The sequence below is a fragment of the Rhinolophus sinicus genome, linkage group LG07 (genome assembly GCF_036562045.2).
Source record: "Rhinolophus sinicus isolate RSC01 linkage group LG07, ASM3656204v1, whole genome shotgun sequence".
NCBI lineage: Eukaryota > Metazoa > Chordata > Mammalia > Chiroptera > Rhinolophidae > Rhinolophus > Rhinolophus sinicus.
In genome coordinates this window covers 98,009,669-98,027,738 of record NC_133757.1, presented here as the reverse complement: position 1 = coordinate 98,027,738, position 18,070 = coordinate 98,009,669, and the positions used below count along the sequence as shown (strand labels likewise).

Sequence of the window (18,070 nt, the reverse complement as noted above, 5' to 3'; positions counted from 1 at the left end):
GCGAGACTGTGGAGAAGCTGAGTCCCTCACATACTGTTGGTGGCAATGTAAAATGGTACAGACAGTTTGGAATCTTGTAATAAAACTAAACATGTAACTACCATAAAACCCAGCACTTGCTCTATTGGACATTTATCCCAGAGAAATGAAAACTTCAGTTCACACAAAAACCTGGACACAAGTTTATTCTTAATAGCCAAAGACTGAACACAACCCAGATGTCCTTTAAAGACTGAACACTTAAACAAACTGCGGTACATCCATACAATGCAATACTACTCAGCAATGAAAAGAAACAAACTGTCCATTCGCACAACAAATGGTGATGCAAAATGTGGCATGCTCTACAATTTCATTCATATAACATTGCTGAAATGACACAATTGTGGAAATGGAGAAAAGATGAATGGTTACTGGGTTAAGGAGGGAAGGAGGTGTGGCTATAAAAGGGCAACATGAGGGAGCCTTGTGACGATAGAAATGTCCCGTATGTGGACTGTATCAATGGTTGTGATATTGTACTTCAGTTTTATGAGATGTTACGATTGGGGGAAACTGGATAAAGAGCACAGGCGCTCTCTCTGTGTCCTTTGTTACACCTGCACATAAATCTACAATTATCTCCAAATGAAAGGTTTAATTTTTTTTTAAAGAGGCCTTAAAAAAGTCCCAAGAGTGACAGAGACAAAAATAATTACCATGTGTGGCAGAGTCCATTTATGTCCATTGTTGCTTTCAACTCGTACAGAAGAGTAGATTGGGGGCTACTACATAGTGGGGGCTGCAACACATCAAGTTAATACAACTGCATTTCCCCAATTGCTTTTCAAATGGAGATGAGTTTTATGCAGAAGCCACTTGGAGGGGCTTCTAGGAAACCTCTTTCAAGTTTGCTCTTTTCTCTTCTGGATGCCTGGAATATGTATGTAATGGCAGGGGCTATAAACACCATTTTGTCACCACAGTAGAATCTCGTATTAAGGATAATGGAGAGAAGGAGCTTAGATGCCAATGGCCATGGTGACACAATCCAAGCCCTGGACTGCCTCTGAGTTTCTCAGTGAAGTCACTGAAAGGTGATTGTCCATTGTCTGCAGTCAAACCTAATCCGAATTGGTGTACCATATAATCTACCACATTTCTCTCTGCTCAACCGTCCCCAATCCCCACAGAGGGAAGGTGGTTTGTTAGCCTGGGGTTTAGCCGTGCTTAAGGGGCAAAGAGCAAGTCTGCAGAATTGAAAGAATAGACAAGGCCTGGATTTATTCATGTTAGGAAGCTCTCGAGAAACTTAAGAAAAGCAAAAATAATGGCAAAGCTGAAAGTGAGGGAAAACACGAGAGAATAATGAGCAGTATTTGGTGAAGACTCAGAGACAAAGAATTTTGAGGAGCTTCTAGGAAAATCTGGGGAGAAAAGATCGATGAAGAAGATCTGTTGATTGGTTTGCTCTGAAGTTACTCCCTTGGGTAACATTTTCAGGGAAATTTTCGTAATGATTTGGTTTTCAGAAAATTATTTTTAAAATACCAGAATGGTGTTTCTCTGATTCTGACAGCATTTTGTGAAGTGCACCAGACAGCCCAGGTGCATTTAGGTCACTCAAGAATTGTCTATGTGCCCAGGCTCCCCTGAGTTAGATGCTCAATAACTTAAGTGAAAGCTAAGAAGAAAGCAGGGAGCTTTTAGGAGGCACAAGTGGAGAACATCTGCTCTAGCAAAATTATGATCAACTTTTAAAAAGCACAAAACATAGTTTTTAAGAGGAAACTCAGGGAGGTTTTTTTTTTTTTTTGTTTTTTGTTTTTTAATGCAGAGCTTCAATCAAGGCACTGTGAAACTGAGAGTTGCAAAATGCAACCAAATTATGGGTGTTTTCCTCCCCACTTACTAGTTATATAATTTGGGTAAATTAACTAGTATCCCCAAGCCTCAGTTTGCTCATCTGAAAAAGAAAATAAAAACTACCCCAAGTTTTACACAAGAGCGTGTATTTGGAAATGCCTGGCACACAGGAGGTGCGCATCTTAGTTCTTTCCTTTCTGACGGCTCCTGAGCTGACTTCGTCCATCAGAGGGCCAGCGTGCTGGGAGCTAGCTGAAAGACTCGGGGATCAGTGATGAGAGATCCACTTGTAACTTCTCAGAAAAGAGGGGAAAGCATTTTATATTAGCGCCCTTGAAAAACAACACTGTCTTCCCATCTGTCTCTTTTTTTCCAGGTGACAAAGAATCTGGAAAAAGCTGGAATGTGGTCTTTCCTGCCTGGGAGAGGAAAGCCAGTCCCTGCACCAAAAAAGAGAAGACCTTGGTTCAGCCAACAACCTAATGTGGGTGCTAGAAAAACACTTCTTCCTCACCTGGGGGCTTGTGGGCTACCTCTCACCTGGGCAGGTGGTGGTATATGGCAAAGCATCCAGTTCTAGGAATATGTTGATAGATCCCTGGAAATTCAGAGAATGGAAGCAACTGGAATGTTACAAGAAACATTTACAAGACCAGAGCAATAAAACTAGATACAGTCTGCGTCATTCTGGCAAACATGGCCAGGGGTGGGCGGAAGGAGAGGGGGTGGTGGTCAGGGAGGGTAGCAGAACCTTCTAGTATGTGTCAACAAAGAGGCAAGTTGCCAGAAACTGGTTTGGGATGCGAGGAGGCCCTGTTGGGTCCTGAGAGCCTCCAGGCCAATTCTGCGCCCTGGGAAAGCTTGCGGCTGCTCTTGGGCCCTCAGGCTCCATTCGAGGACGGGTTGGCTGGCCCAGTCACAGGGAATGCTCAGGTCTGGGGCCAGGTGACCCAGATGCTGTCTCGCCAGAGCAGTGAGGACTCGGGGATTTCACACTCCACCTCTGGACTTCTAATTTCTTCTCCAAAAACAGCAGAGGACAGACAAGGGACAGACACGTCTTGAAAGTCTGTGATTCTGCGGGAAGCCAGCGACTCTCCTGACTTGCATTTCCCAGAGTAAGACAGCCCATGGCACGCCTTCCCACCCCTGCCACACTCCTGCCTTTTGGAGGTGTGCACGAGGCTACACAGGTCTGATTCACCCCTGTCCTCAACTATATGGAGAACCGCGATGACAGATTTCACTGGGTCAAGGAAGAGGTTACGACATCCGTGAACAGAGACACAGAAGCATCCCCTTCCCTCTGTAGCTTTTGGCTGGTTGGGTCACCTCTCTGGGCCTCAGCCTTTTCATCCTTTATCATCAATAAAATAAGAACAAAATTCCTGCCTATTTCACAGTCTTGTCCTGAGAATACTGTGCAGCTGGTAACTAGGGGGAGCTCTGCCGATGCCAGAGCAGCACTTCTCAAAGCCTGCTGCACATCAGGACCCACCCAGGGCTCTGCTCAGGGATCCCCACTGAACTGTCACTCTTCTAATGTTCCCCTATGGGATTCTAATGTATAGCCAGGGAGGAGAACCACTTCTCTCCAACTCTGCATAAATATAGGGGTTGTTATTGCCACTAAAGATGAAAAATTCAGCCAAGCAATTGTTCAATTTATACAATACTAACACCAGTTTGACTGACTTTTGTTTTAATGACCATTTATTTTAATATTGTTCGACATAAAATTGAGTGACCCTAGTCAGTGCTCTCTTGGATTTCTATAGTGCTGCAGATTCTTGAGGGAATGAGAAATTAAACAAATAGAAAAGAATGAAATCTTAAACTCATTTCTGTAAAGATCTCCTCCAAACCAGTGGTTCCCAAACATCAGTCTTTAACACCAAATATATGCAACCCTCTGGAGATTTTTGTTGAAATCACAAATTTTCCAAACACCATAGAACTGAATCCAAACCCCTGTAGGTGGGGAATGAGCCATGGCCCCCGGTGATTCTGAAGCATGGCCAGATCAGAGAATCACTGCTAATACATTCCCGGACGGGCACATCCTGCCAGGAAAAAAGGCCTCCAGGGAAGGAAGTGGGTGTGTGACCTTGAGCCTTCAGCTTCCGCTTACTGGGCCTCCATGTTCCCAACTGTGAAATGGGACACCTGTAAATGATGGGCTCTGGCCGTGCAACCAGTTTGGCATACCCCACAGGCTGTTTCCCATCACGAGGGAGTACGGCTCCCATGTCACAACCAGGCCAGGTGGAGGATATTGGCCACCATTGTACATTGGCCACCAGCGAACTCAGATTCCACACTGTGGAGGTAGGAGGCATTTGCTGACATTGGCTTTCTCCTCTTTCCTGCTTGCCTTTTGTTGCACTCAGAAGCTTTGATTCCTTCAATACCCTGCAGGACACCCTGCCGGCCACCCTGCCCCATCTTCATTCCCTCATTAAGCAGACACAGACTGAGCCCAGGCTCCACACTGAGAACACGACAGAGTCTGGGAGATGGGCGAGGACCAGGCTGTGCCAGGAGAAGCAGAAGGTTCTGTGGGAGCAGCCCTGTGGGCATAGGACCCCGGATATTGCCGAGAGAGCCTTTGGTGATGAGGGTCTCAGACCCACTTGTGGATCACTTACCCTGCTAGCTTGATATCCATATACCCCTGCAGGATCCACTATCATCATCTCCAGTTTATGGTGGAGGAAACGGAGGCTTAGAGATTTAAATTACCTAGAGATAGGCAGCAGCTGAGGAGTGAAGCTGGGCTTCACACCCAGAAGCATGGAAACCATTGCTGGTTTCTGAATGGCTAAGTGCCTGATGTGCTATATGAAGATCTTGTCTTCCATTTCTGAGCCATTGAAGGATTTTGCTTACCTTACTAGGGAGGGTGGATACAGGCCCTAAAACCTTTCAGGGAATTCCGGGTCCCCAGTGGGTAGTCAAGAAGGGAGGGAAGGATATGCTCTCCGGATGGGACATGTCCCGTGACCCTCTGGACTTCTCGTCCCATAGGAAGAGGGCCAGAGCCAGCCCATCTAATGTCCAGGGCCCAAGACAGAGCCCCTGTTGCCCACACCTAAGAGTAGTAGCAGGCATGGACAGAGCCCTGAACTCAGAAAGGAAGGTTGGAGCTCTAACCTAGCTCAGCTACTATTAGCTATGTGGCCAGGCAAGTGACTTAACTGCTCAGGGCCTTACGTACAAAACAAGAAGATGCTGCTTTCCTCAGAGAGGGCTACGAAGTTTACAGTGAGGATTAAAGGACGGGTGTGAAGGCTCTCAGGCACTTTGCATCCATTTTTCTCAAATGACAGCCCTCAGCTGTCAGTCCCCTCAGGAGCTGCTTCAGCAGAAGACAGCCTTGCCCGAGGCCACGCCCTTGCCTGTAGCACACATCCAAAGACAGATGCAGGCCTCGCTACCACGGCCTTGTCACCTCACCCCAAATTGGGACAGTAATAACGAGCTGTCCTGCCTTCAGGAATCCCTGTGACATTGGCTGAGTCTCCACTGAGACTACATGGTAGCCTGTCTTCTCCTGCTCATCCCGCTTCTTTCTCTTCTCTCCACAGGGATTGGTCCCAAGGCCACTCCCGAATAAACCTTCCTCTTACCACCCTATCCTTCCTCTCAGAGGCTGCTTTCTGGGAAATCCAATCTGGGACACATGAGAGCATGTTTTTATTGCTGTTGCTACTAAATTTTTTTGTAATTGCAGTAAAATGCACATAAAATAAAATTTACCATGCTAACCATTTTTAAGTGCACAGTTCTGTGGTATTAAGTACATTCACATTGTTGGGCTAATGTTGCCACCATCCAACCCTAGAATTCTTCTTGCAAAACTGAAACTCTGTCCCCATTAAACACTAACTTCCCATCCCCCCTTCCTCCCAGTCCCTGGAAACCACCATTCTACTTCCTGCCGCTATGAATTTGAATACTCCAGGAATCTAAGTGGAATCATATAGTATTTGTCCTTTTGTGATTGGCTTATATCACTTAGAAGAACAACCACAAGTTTCGTTCATGTTGTAGGTTGTGTCAGAATTTCCGTGTGTGTGTGTGTGTGTGTGTGTGTGTGTGTGTGTGCGTGTTCCACATTTTGTTTACCCATCCCTCCATCAATGGACACTGGAGTTGCTCCCACCTTTTGACTACTGGGAATCATGCTGCTGTGACCATGGGTGTACAAATATCTGTTTCAGATCCTGCTTTCAATTCCTCTGGGTATACACCCATAAGAGGCATTGCTGGATCATATGGTAATCCCATGTTTAATTTTGGGAGGAACTGGCATACTGTTTTCCACAGCAGCTGCACCATTTTGCATTTCTATCAACAGTGCACAAGGTTTCCAGTTATTCCACATTTTCACCATCTCTTGCTCTTTTTTTTTTTTTTAAAATAGTAGCCAACCTAATGGCTGCCATTATTTTTCAGTGTAGGTTCTCCGGCCCCTCCTAGAGATGCTGTGTTTTTTAACTGCCCCAGGCAGGTTTGACACCCAAATAGGTTTGAGAACCTCGGCTCTGAAACCCAGTAGTCACAGCAACCCTCTCCTGCATGGATCAGATCCATATTTCCAAACTGTTAAAACAAACATCCTAAGAAATGGTGGGGCCGGCCTGGGACCCTGATGTCCAAGGCTCTGGGTTCGTTGTCTCTTTTAAAGTGCCCTCCACGCCTTTACCAGTAAAACAGCCACTTTGAACCAGAAGAGCAGTAAGTTCCCTTTGGCTTTGCATTACTGTGACTCTTAAATGGAGTGAGAGACTCGGCTAGGAACTCATTTAGAAAAATCCCCTTCGCTGAGCATGGACAGACACCGCACGCATAGGGGAACTGGATACAATCTTCCACCTTCTCACTGTTTATCCCCCTTAATCCTCCCTGTACCTCCCCAAGAGACACCCACAAGGGTCCCAACCTCACAGCTTTCCCATGACACTGAATAGAAGCTAATGAGGTGCTGCAGGGCCAAAGACAGCACCCTGCAGGTAGGAGGGGTCAGGACAGTGAGGCTGCAGCCACCCCCACCCCTCCTGGCCCGGCTTCCTTCCAGAGTGTGGCCATGCCTGAGCCCAGACAGGAGCCTGCTCCTTAGAATAAAAACCTGGTGGGGGTCTTCCCTTCCTGTCCCTTAGAAAATCCCTGGATCCACAACTGTAATGGATTCACAAAACTCCTACAGAGGAGGAAGAATGAGATTGGAACAACCCACAGATGCACCTTTCTTAGAACGCCTGTGAAACCTAGTCCCCTACAAAAGCTTTCTTCACTCTCCCCATCCCCACTTCTTGAGCAAACTACTTCAATTATCGCAGTTAGAGTTTATTTCTTAAGAAAAAAAAACATGTTGGTATTTGTCAGGCACCTGCTGTGGTGCTGGTACTATGTTAGATTCAGGAGGAAACACCACACACAAGAGTAACATTGGGACATGGATTTATGAACCCTCTGGATCAAGCACTTTGCCTGGGAAAAACCCTGTGGTGTCAGAGTTCACTAGGCTGTGGTCTTGCCCTGACATTCTAGACCTGCCCCACTAGGACAGGGGGCTGGATGGTTGTGCTCGGCTCCTAGAGAGCTCAGTTTCTCTTGTGAAGGTTCACAAACACCGCTTTAAACAGCATTTCAAGATTCTGCTGGGGTGGCCATCCTGTCGTATTGTGGATGAGGAAACTGAGCCTTAGGGGAGTTATAAGAACAAGACTCTATAGTTCTTTATATTCCACAAACTGCTTTTATATAGGTCATCTCACTTAATCTTTATAAAAATTACTATTAATATCCTCATTTTATAGCTGCGTAAATTAAAACCATGGGTAATATTAAGCTATTTTTTTAAAAAATGTATTGGGGAAGGGGAACAGGACTTCATAGGGGAACAGTATGTACTTCCAGGACTATTTTTTTCCAAGTCAAGTTGTTGTCCTTTCAATCTTAGTTGTGGAGGGTGCCGTTCAGCTCCAGGTCCAGTTGCCATTGCTAGTTGCAGGGGGCACAGCTCACCATCCCTTGCAGGAGTTGAACTGGCAAGCTTGTGGTTGAGAGGACACACTCCAACCAACTGAGCCACCCAGGAGCTCAGCGGCAGCTCAGCTCAAGGTGCCGTGTTCAATCCTAGTTGCAGAGGGCGCTGCCCACCATCCCTTGCGGGACTCGAGGAATTGAACTGGCAACTTTGTGGTTGAGAGCCCACCGGCCCATGTGGGAATCGAACCAGCAGCCTTCGGAGTTAGGAGCACGGACCTCCAACCGCCTGAGTCACCGGGCCGGCACAGGGAATACTAAGCTATTAATAGCTGTATTGTGTTTTATAGTGTAAAAAGTGCTTTCCGCACCATAATTTGTCTAATTATTACCTTTAAATCTAATCTGTAAGGTACAAGTTTTATAAATGAAAAAGTAGACTCAGAAGGGTCAATTCACTTGGCCACGGTCCACTCAGCTCCTGGGCTGCTCATCGTACACCAGCATTCTCGGTTCTCACATGCCGGCTCCGGACCACAGCCTCAGCATCGCCGGGGAGCTTGCAAATTGTCTGGCTCCACTCAGATTCCCCGAGTCAGAAATTCTGGGGTGGATCCCAGTAGTCTGTGTTTTACTGAGACTTCCAGGCGATACACACACATGTTTGAGAAGCGTTTGCTTCGCGCCACAGCTGGCTCTTTTTTTTTTTGGTGACTTGTCCAAAGTTACCCTGCCAGGTTAGCCAGAGATCTCAGCCAAGGGTCAAGTGCTCTTTCAAACACAGAAAACTGAGGTTAAACTTAAAAAAAAAAAAAAAGAATAGGGCTCTCCCCAACCACAAAGATTAAAGTCAAGATCACAGCTGTTGGTCTAAGACTGTAAAATCATGAATGGTATGCTAGACTATAAATAAAAGACAGTCCTTCAACCGCGAAGAAAATTATTTTAGGATCAATAAGCAGAGACAATGCTATTGTGCACATCACCCATGGTCACCTAACAGAACTTAGAACCCCAGCCAGTGGGACAGTCAACACTATATCCAATCAGAAGCGGTGAAGGCTCTTCCGAAGCTGATCTGTAATTTGCTGTTGAGAAGAGTGATGATTATACACATGGATCACCTACTATGCATCAGACACTTCCCCACTGTGATGTCATCGAGGCTCAAACAATCCTTCCAAGGTGTAATCCTGCCATGTTATCCTTAAAGAAACTGAGGCTCAGAAAGTTTCAATAAGTCACCCAAGGTTTGCCCAGCTGATGAATGCGGAAACCACTATTCAAGTAAAGGAATAGTTTTCTCCAAATTCTGAATTCTTTTGGCTATTCCACTTTGTTATGGATCATGCTGCATGAGACAAAACCTTTCAGAGCAGCCCACATCTAACTCCAATGGCCCCTTTTTGCTTCTGTACCCCCACTTTCCACCTTGAACACCTGCCTCTCATCCTGGAGTTCAGGGACTATATCACCCTCATTTCTGTAACCCTCGCACAGCCTAGCAGGGGCTCTGAACAGAGCAGGTGCCCTTAAATGTTTACTTAAAACATTTTCAGACACTGATATTGGGGGAAGGCCCTGATCTTTGGGGGATGATGGCATTAAAAGAAACGATGTCCTCCCAGCATAACCCCAGTGCCTCCAACCACTGCAGGACAAATGAACCCTTGGTCTGAGCCAGAGTGAAAACTCTTTTTTGTTCCTGTAGTTGCACTGTATCAGCCCAGCACCTCCTGCAAGCCACAGGGTGGTTGCTCAAGAGATATTGTTGACAGATTGGTTTGCTGGCTAATTTATATGACATACTTAACCAATGACATAGGTATCTTGGAGGGAGTTCAGAGGAAAATAACCAAGATGATTAAAAGACTGGAAAATGTGCTTTACAGGGAAAGGTTATAGGGACTGGGGTTATTTAACTTGGAGTTGAGAAAGCTGCTGAAGGCTGTCACCCTGAAAGAAGCGATGGCTGGTTTAGTCCAACTCGCTCGCATCCCACCTGGGAAACCAAGGCCCAGAGAGCAGGGGCACTGCATAGCCAGCCAGAGCAGGCTATGCTTTACCACTGCTGGTCCAGTGCTCTCTCCATAATAACACCAGATCTTTCTAACCAGCATGTGCACAAACCCCCCCCCCACACACACACACACAAGTGCATACACATACCTGCAAGCATGCAGACTCACGTGCACATACACAAACATACATTGAAGCACCAAGGAGCTGAAAATGGCAACTAGTTCTTCTCTCTCCCCTCAGTGTTAGACATAGAGAGCAGGCCTGTCTGAAGTCACCACAATTGATAAGAGGATTTCTGGACGATGTTTATATACCTAAGAGGGTAAACAGAGCATGATGTGGGTTATACCTCTCGGAGGGTTGCCCCGAGCAGATGTTCTCACTATCTGAGGTGTACTCTGGGCCGGGCGGTGGGAGGGACCGGGGGCGTGGGACCAGGGCTCTCCCAGGGCTGCCTCCTTGGTTACACGGCTGGGAGGCAGTGGCTTTTACCCCCTTCTCTGGCACTGTGGGTGGATCTCCTCCTCTATGGAGACAGCCTTCAGTGTGGGGTACAGAAGGGACAGAGTCAGGACAGAGACAGTTAGTGGCAATCATTCTGGGCGTGGCCAAGGGCCTGTCCTCATGGCTCTGTGCCCTCTGCAAGTCACCTACCCCCGAGCCTCGGCCTCGTGGCCAGCCAACCCAAGGCAGGAGGATGGTGCGTTCCTTGCCCAGGGAAGATGATAAAAAGAGCAGTGAGGAGGGAAGAGGCTCCAGACACACCCGAGTTTGACTCTGTGGGCCTTCCCTAACTTAATCTCTGGGCACCTTACTTTCTTCTTCTGTAGAAATGGGCCCAGGATGCTCATCTGGAAGCCACAGAGAAAATTCAGTGAGTTCATGTCGAGGGACCCCGAACCCCATTCCATGCTCTGTATTTGCCCAGGCTCGTGATCGCTCTCTCTTAAAGTCTTGATCCTCAAGAAGCAAACATGTCCCCCAAGCCACCCACACGGCTGGTCTCACCCCATAGGAGTGGGGTCCCCCCCACACCCCCACCACTCCAAGAACCAGAGGAGGGTCCTCAGGAGGGATTTCTCCCTCCCTGGCACCAGTGCCTATATTGTTCACACTCCAGGTCCAGGTGGGAGAACCAGACAGGCTGTAATGTTAACATCCCGTAAATCAACGAGCAGGAGCCTGACTCTCAGCTGTGCCGTGTTGAAACACGACCTAACACCAAACAGCCCGGCAGGCTGCGGGAAGAGCCCCAATCTTGCATCATCACGAGCATCCTTCTCAAGACATCCCTTCCAGAGTCTCAGGCTGAAATGCCTGCCAATGGCTGTGACTTCCCAATGCCAAGACACACTGCCCTCGGGTGGGTGACCCCAGGGACACAGACTCACCATTCTCCAGGGAGCACAAGGGCATGGCCGGCTCCTGGAGCCCCCAGAGCCCCAGGGGAACGTGCCGTGGAGGAAATTCAGGCCACTTTAGATGCCACCTCACTCCTCGCAGCTGGCTCGACTTCCAGGGGCCACAAGGCTGGCAGCCCTCCTCTGGACGATCCTCACAGCCGCTCTCTTTGGTTCAAGAGCCCAGAATGCCAGCTCCACAGAGCAGGCACCCTGCCTCCTCAGCGCAAGCAGACACCCCATTTGCACTGAGGCTAGCCACCCAGCAGCTCTCCCAGAACAGGGCTGGATTATAACAACCCCAAAGAGGATTAGTGGGGGACACCATCTGCAGAGAATAATTAGCTTAGTGGGTTACGCAGATTGTTCCTGGCCCTCTGCCCAGGGGTACACTCCTCAAGACTGTTACATACAGTCCCGTGGGCTTGTGGGGAACCCTCTGAGCCCCCAGGGCTCCCACCCAATTCCAGCCACCTGGGTGGGCCACAAGCAGTCTGTGCTGGCTGGGGGTGCCCGGTCCACAGGGGGTGCCCCATAGAAACACAAGTCCTGAGTGGGGCACAACAGGGGAAAAGGTGGCTGGCTGGTTGCCATCTCCCCCAATAAAGGAGAAAAGGAAATACAATGCCACCGCATGAATCGGGAATTAAGTATATGGAGGCCTGAAAGAACCAGCTGACAAGGAAACCTGTCCATCAGCTGTTTACTATACTGATGCTGAATAACCAGTTTCCTCCTCAGAGGACCCTCTTTCCTCATTTTAGGCTAAATTGATCATTTGGGCTTTATGTTGGCAACAATTAGCGGGGAACTGCTACAGTCCAGAATGATCACATCTACTCTATGTGGGCAGAAAAACGATTCTTTCTTAGAATATTCATGTTTAGGCGCACAGTTGCCTGGAGGCAGAGATAAACCATGTGACCTGAAGCTGGTTGTTTCCTCACTGGGAGTTAATTAGGTTAAAGAGCCACCTGTGGACATAATTGGGCCTGAGACTGTATTGTCATCAAGAGGCAAAGACTGAGCCAATGTATGTTGAACATCAATAAGACTGATCAATTCTGCCAACAAAATCACTCAAGGCTGCTGCTGGCTGCCAGATGCAGCAATTCAGTCCAAACGATCAGGTGTGCCTGGATGTGGGCTGCAGAGTGGAGATCCCTCTGGATGTGAACACTGGGTGTGTTCGTCAGGTTTCTCCAGAGACACAGCATCAGTAGGATATATACAGCCACAAAGAAAGAAATTTATGAGGGATTGGTCCATGCAATTTTGGAGACTGAGAAGTCTCACAATCTGCCGTCTGCAAGCTGGAAACACAGGAGGACCCAGGTGTAGTTCAAGTCCCAGCTTGAAGGCTTGAGAACCAGGGAAGGTGATGGGGTAAGTCCTGGTCTGAGTCTGCAGGCCCAAGAACCAGAAGCGCTGACGTCTGAGGGCAAGAGAAGGTGGAGGCCTCAGCAAATTCACCTTTCTTCTGCCTTTTCGTTCTCCTGGGGCCCTCAACAGATTGGCTGATGCCCACCCATGTGGGTGAGAGAAGTCAGTCTACCAATTCGAATGCTCACCTCTTCCAGAAACACCTTCACAGACACACTCAGAAATAATGTTTTACCAGCTATGTGGGCATCCCTTCGCCCAGTTAAAGTGACACATAAAATTAACCATCACCCTGGGCTTGCCCAAGTAATTGTAATAAGTTAGAATAAACATTGTCAGACACAACGGTCACGGGCTGAAATCCAGATTCTTCAGGCAAAGTGCAGGATATGGGCAGCTCAAAGAAATTCCAGGTGCTATGTGTGGGTTCACATTCACTGTGTACCTGCAGGGCGTACAAGATGCCTTGGTATTCGACAAACGCCACTTCATCTGAACATGAGAATAAGCACACAAGGGTAATCAAACCTCTCACTAGCTTTTTCATTTTCCAGAAGAATGTGGGAATCACTGCAAGTAAAGGGAAAATAAGTCTGTTTGATGTCCACATTTATGAAATGGAGGGAGTGAACCGGTGACCTCCAGGAGGAGTGACTATATGTATATTTTATCAGCCAAAGCAAGACACTTTAGGAAGTGAAACAGGACACTATTGATTACTTTGGGACAACAGGAGTAAACCAGAATTCCCCAGGCAATTTGGACCTTGGGACTACCCTACCTCTAAAAAAGACCATGCATAAATACCTATGATTCCATGAGTTGCATGGTCAAATAGGATTTGTCCTCCAGATAACCTATTTAAATTATTCAAAGCTCTAAAAAGGTAACTAGCACTTTTGTGCCTGACTCTCAGAGGCCTTTGTGTCAATTACTAAGAGATTTATGACTCAGTGTTTCTAAAATACTTACTATATTCCAGTGTCTTCTTTGCTACTATGGAAAATGCAAAGAAATCCCAGAGAAGCTAACATCAACGTGTGTGGCATCCAGCCCACAACCTGGCTTCAAATTCCCTTGACTCAACACCCTTTGTCTACACACCACCTCACAAACTACTCCCCTGCCCATCCCCCAAGCCTTGTCACCCAGACATGCTCAGCTCTAAGAACCTCAATTCTACAAGGTCAGTCTCAGGCCATGGCCTTCTATCTCTGGCTTCTTTCCTGCTCTTCCTCCCACCACATCAGTTTGCGCCCTCAGCAGACCTTAGTCAGCCTCCTCAAGTCCCTTTAAACCCTTCCCAGCTCTGCCCACAGCCTAGAGCCTATGGGACATTGCTTCAGCCACTCTCTTGCTGATCAATCCAGCCACTTCCTTCCTTTTTTCTACCTCCAGGGGTTGGAAGCTTCCGGAGGAATTCACTCAATCCTATGGACTGAAGTTCCTTCAAATTCATGGTCTCAACATAACTGAGCCTCCAGTGTGACTCTTCAGTGCTTCTTCCATCGTTTCCTGGTCAGGCCCACACCTCACTGTAGCTATTCCGAGCCATCACCAGTTTCCCCAAGTCACTGTCTCAACAGATCTCTCTGATCATAAATATCTATGATAACAAGAGCCAGGCCTTTTGTCCGTAGGGTTAAAACTTTTCCTACTTGCAGAGAAATAGAAAATCCCCTTTAAAGAAAATGCTAGTTGTCCTGTTGCAGTGTCATCTCCATGGCCGCGTGTGGGATGAGTCATCATAGCCCAGCTAGCTACGTTCTGCAGTCCTGTGGCGTTCAGGTCAGCTTCGACAGGAAAGCCACCTGAGGTCCTGCCCTCAGATCTAAGATGGCTGCTGTGCTTGGATAGAGGAGTTTTGTCTTCTCTTCATCATCTAGATTCTCCTCCTCTTCCCTCTGCCTCTTCACTCCTCCCTACTCTTGGGAGAGAAGGAAGCCCATTTCCTTTCTCCTTACCACAGAGAAGGGCCCCCCAGCTGCAGACAGCCAGGCCACCCATTGGCCACCCCAGCAGGGCCCCTTCACTGGAAAGGTGGCTGGCAGGGCCCCTTGGGAGCTCCTGGCTGGACACAGGTCAGCCATTGCCTGACCTCTGACGCTAGACTTCAAAAATGAGGGGGTTTGCCATCGTCCAGTGCTACTAAAAGTGAGCGCAGCTAGAAGTGACGTCAGGAACTGCTTGTTACCTGAACAAAATGAGATACGGACAGACACTAAGAACAAACATTTAGAAACTTTTATAACAATTTGACCTGTGGGGATATCCAAGTGTGAAAATGGTTGACCTGTGTTTTGTATGTCTCATGTGTTTTCCAATAATGCATTTTATTGTGTTCTTTTGCATATTGACCTGCAACAGATTGTAAATTGAAACAACAAACAAACAGCTTCTTCCCAGGGAAGAAGCACTTCCCCGGCCTAGAAGTCCCAGCATCCTTCCCCTTTCTTTGAAGGGAGGAAACCTACTTATAATTGTGCATATCTCACCCCATCCCACCCTAAAGGGCTGGTAACCACATTGTATTAGTTTCCTCAGGCTGCTATAAAAAAAAATACCATAGACTGGGGGGCTTAAACAATAGAAATGTATTTTCTCACAGTCCTGGAGGCTAGAAGTCCAAGCCCAAGATGTCAGTAGGGTTGGTTTCTTCTGAGGCCTCTTGCCTTGGCTTGTAGGTGGCTCTTTCCCCCACGTCCCCCATGTCTTTGCATGGTCACCCCTCTGCACGTATCTGTCCTCATCTCCTCTTCTTATGAGGGCACCAGTGACATTGGATTAGGGCCCGCCCTAATGACTCTCTCTAATAACCTCTGTCTGTAAAGGCTTTATCTCCAAATGCAGTCACATTAGGGGGTTAGGGCTTCAACATGAGAATTTGGGGGCCACACAACTCAGCTCATAATACAAATGAAGTCACACACTTAGGACGTAGGCCTCCCAACTGCTCTTACCTTCTCCACCCTACTCCCCACACTCACCAACACTTTAGCTCTCTGAACGGCAGATGCAGCAGGACTTTGAGGGCCTTGGCTCAGTTTGGAAGGGTCTGAGCAGTTGTAAACAGGAAACCAACAGGGTCACTGGGGGCAAAATTACTATCATCCAGGGACCTTCTTTCTTTCATGAATTCAAAAAATATTCATCTAGTCCTTAGGAAGCACTTGCTGCTGTCCTAGTCACCGGAGGTGCCAAATAAACAAAAGTGCTCTCACAGGCTGCTGTTCCGGGTCTCCCACCAAGTCTTTCATCTCTCAGGCCCCCAGGCTCACTCCTTGCCAGCCTCTGGCTCCTGGAACCCTCCTCGGACCTCTCTGCCACACCCTTCTCTCCGAGAGAGGTCTTTGGGAAACTGTAGACCTTGAACAAAGGCATTCGCCCAGGGTGGTAAAGGCTTTGTCTGAGTTAAGTTCTCCAAAGTTTGTGTGTGGGAGATCCAGGGCTCTCCTTGAATCCGTCCTACTCTCTACAGCTGTGCTTCCAAACCTCTGCTTCCCCTGCCCTCTCACCCTCAGTGATGCCATCATCTGTGCTCTACTATTGTAAAGTGAACATCAGACTGGGGTCACTCTCTTTGGAGAGAAGAAGTTAAACGGGTTCCAACCGCAACCCACCTGGGTGGAAAACTCGGCACCCCTCCCTGTATCACTGAAAGGATTTGAGGGGCTACAACTTTTACCGCTTTGCCCCTGAGTCTCACTTACTGCTGCCAAGTTCCCCATCCTTCACGGAGTGCTGTTTGAGTTGCTACCTTTATGCCCCACGTTGATCTCAAATTCTCCATAATGAGACCAGTGTATGTAACAGACATCTGTGATATTGAGGGTGAGGGAGGGCTCTTGAGGTTACCTCACAGCCCAGCAGAGAAGGATATTTTAAGTGACTCCGACACACCCCTATATTCGAAAGCCCCTTGATCATCACCACTGAGGACTGTGCCTGGTGACATCTCCCCTCAGTCCCCAGCTTCCTCCATTGTGTTCTCCTCCTCCCTGGAGCCCCACATCCCTCACCTCATCTAACTTCAAGGTCCTGACACTTCTACCCCCACCCCCCAGCCAATACTTTCTTACGCCCAGGCAAAAAGGCTTTGTTGCTGGGGCAGGTGAGGTTGCTTGCCTACCAAATTGCCACACCCACTTTCTTCATTGCCAATAGAACCCCACTTTGGAGGCTTGAATATTGCAAGTCCAACCCACTTCTTATGCTGAGCTACTCAGCAATCGTGTAGCCGTCTGTCCTCTGTTCCAGTGTTCCCCAGGGCCCTCTTTCTACAACCAAAGAGGCTCATTAAGCTACTAAAAAAAAAATCTCTCCCCAACAGGAATTTTATCCCTGGCTCTAAAGCTAATTTCTACATTCTCTTTCCTGCTTTGAAATGAGTCACATTGTGGGATGGCCCTTCTCAACCTTCCCACACCCCCACCTACCATTCTTTGTCTCATCCTCCATCCACTTCCCCTGACTTGGGGGACAAAGGGGTCCCCAACCTGCCCTGCACAACGAATCTACCAGACGCTATCTTCCGTCTCTGCACTGACCCTCAGTTCGTTAGCCCCACTCTGTCTCCAGCCGTCATTTTCTCCAGGAAGCCGTCCCCATCTTGACTGGGCTCCCCTCCTCTCTTCCCTTCCAGCCCCTTGATGCACAGTCGTGACACTTAGCATATTTATAACTTGGTCTGCTCTCCCCTGGACTGGGCACGTCTTGGGGTTCCAGGCCGGTATTCATTCATTCAACAAATACATATGGAGCGTCTGTCCCATGCCAGACCCTGTCCTAGGCACAGGGTCCCACAGTGAGCAAAGCAAAGATCTTGCCCTCATGGACATTACCTTCTAGTGGGGGCGACAAACACACCGTACATGAATATATGTCAGGTGAATAAGTGCTGTGAAGGAAAATAAAGCAGGATGAGGGGAGAGAGAGTGAGAGGAAGGGACTGTCACTGTGAAAGCATGGCCAGGGGAAGCGTCTCCAAGCAGGTACCTGGGAGAAGAGCCTTCAAGACAGAGGCAAGAAAAAGTACAGAAATTCTGAGGAGTGTGCCCGAGGCATAGAAAGTCCAGCAGTGCAGATAAAGTGAAAGAGAAGGTGTGAGGGATAGTGCTATTAAACAAGGTGGAGGAAGAAGTCAGGGTGCCACATCAGAGAAGACTATACAGGTCAACTCTGTGTCTCATCATTTTGGTAGAATGGCTACTCTTCCATGCACAATACACATTTTTTGAGTGAATAAATTAATGATCACTTAGAAACATGCTGAGATTTACTGTGTCCTAAAAATGACCTTTCTCAAATGTGAATCTCTCTCCACCACCACCTCCAAAGGTTCTTTCCTAAGGAACTAAGGGTTCCCACCTGTCTAACAGGCTGACTGATTACAAAGCCTAAATTTACCTTCTGAGAAGTGTCCACAATAG

The 18,070-nt window shown here is 47.9% G+C and overlaps 1 protein-coding gene across 1 annotated transcript in view; it reads right to left on the bottom strand.

Annotated features, from left to right (window-relative positions):
- RP1L1 (RP1 like 1) overlaps window positions 1-11,447 on the bottom strand; it is a 45,287-nt gene extending 33,840 nt beyond the window's left edge. Inside the window, exon 1 of the mRNA XM_019733086.2 lies at window positions 11,250-11,447. The gene's annotated coding sequence lies outside the window, so the exon portion shown is untranslated. The remainder of the gene's footprint in view (window positions 1-11,249) is intronic.
- Between the last annotated feature and the right edge of the window lie 6,623 nt (window positions 11,448-18,070).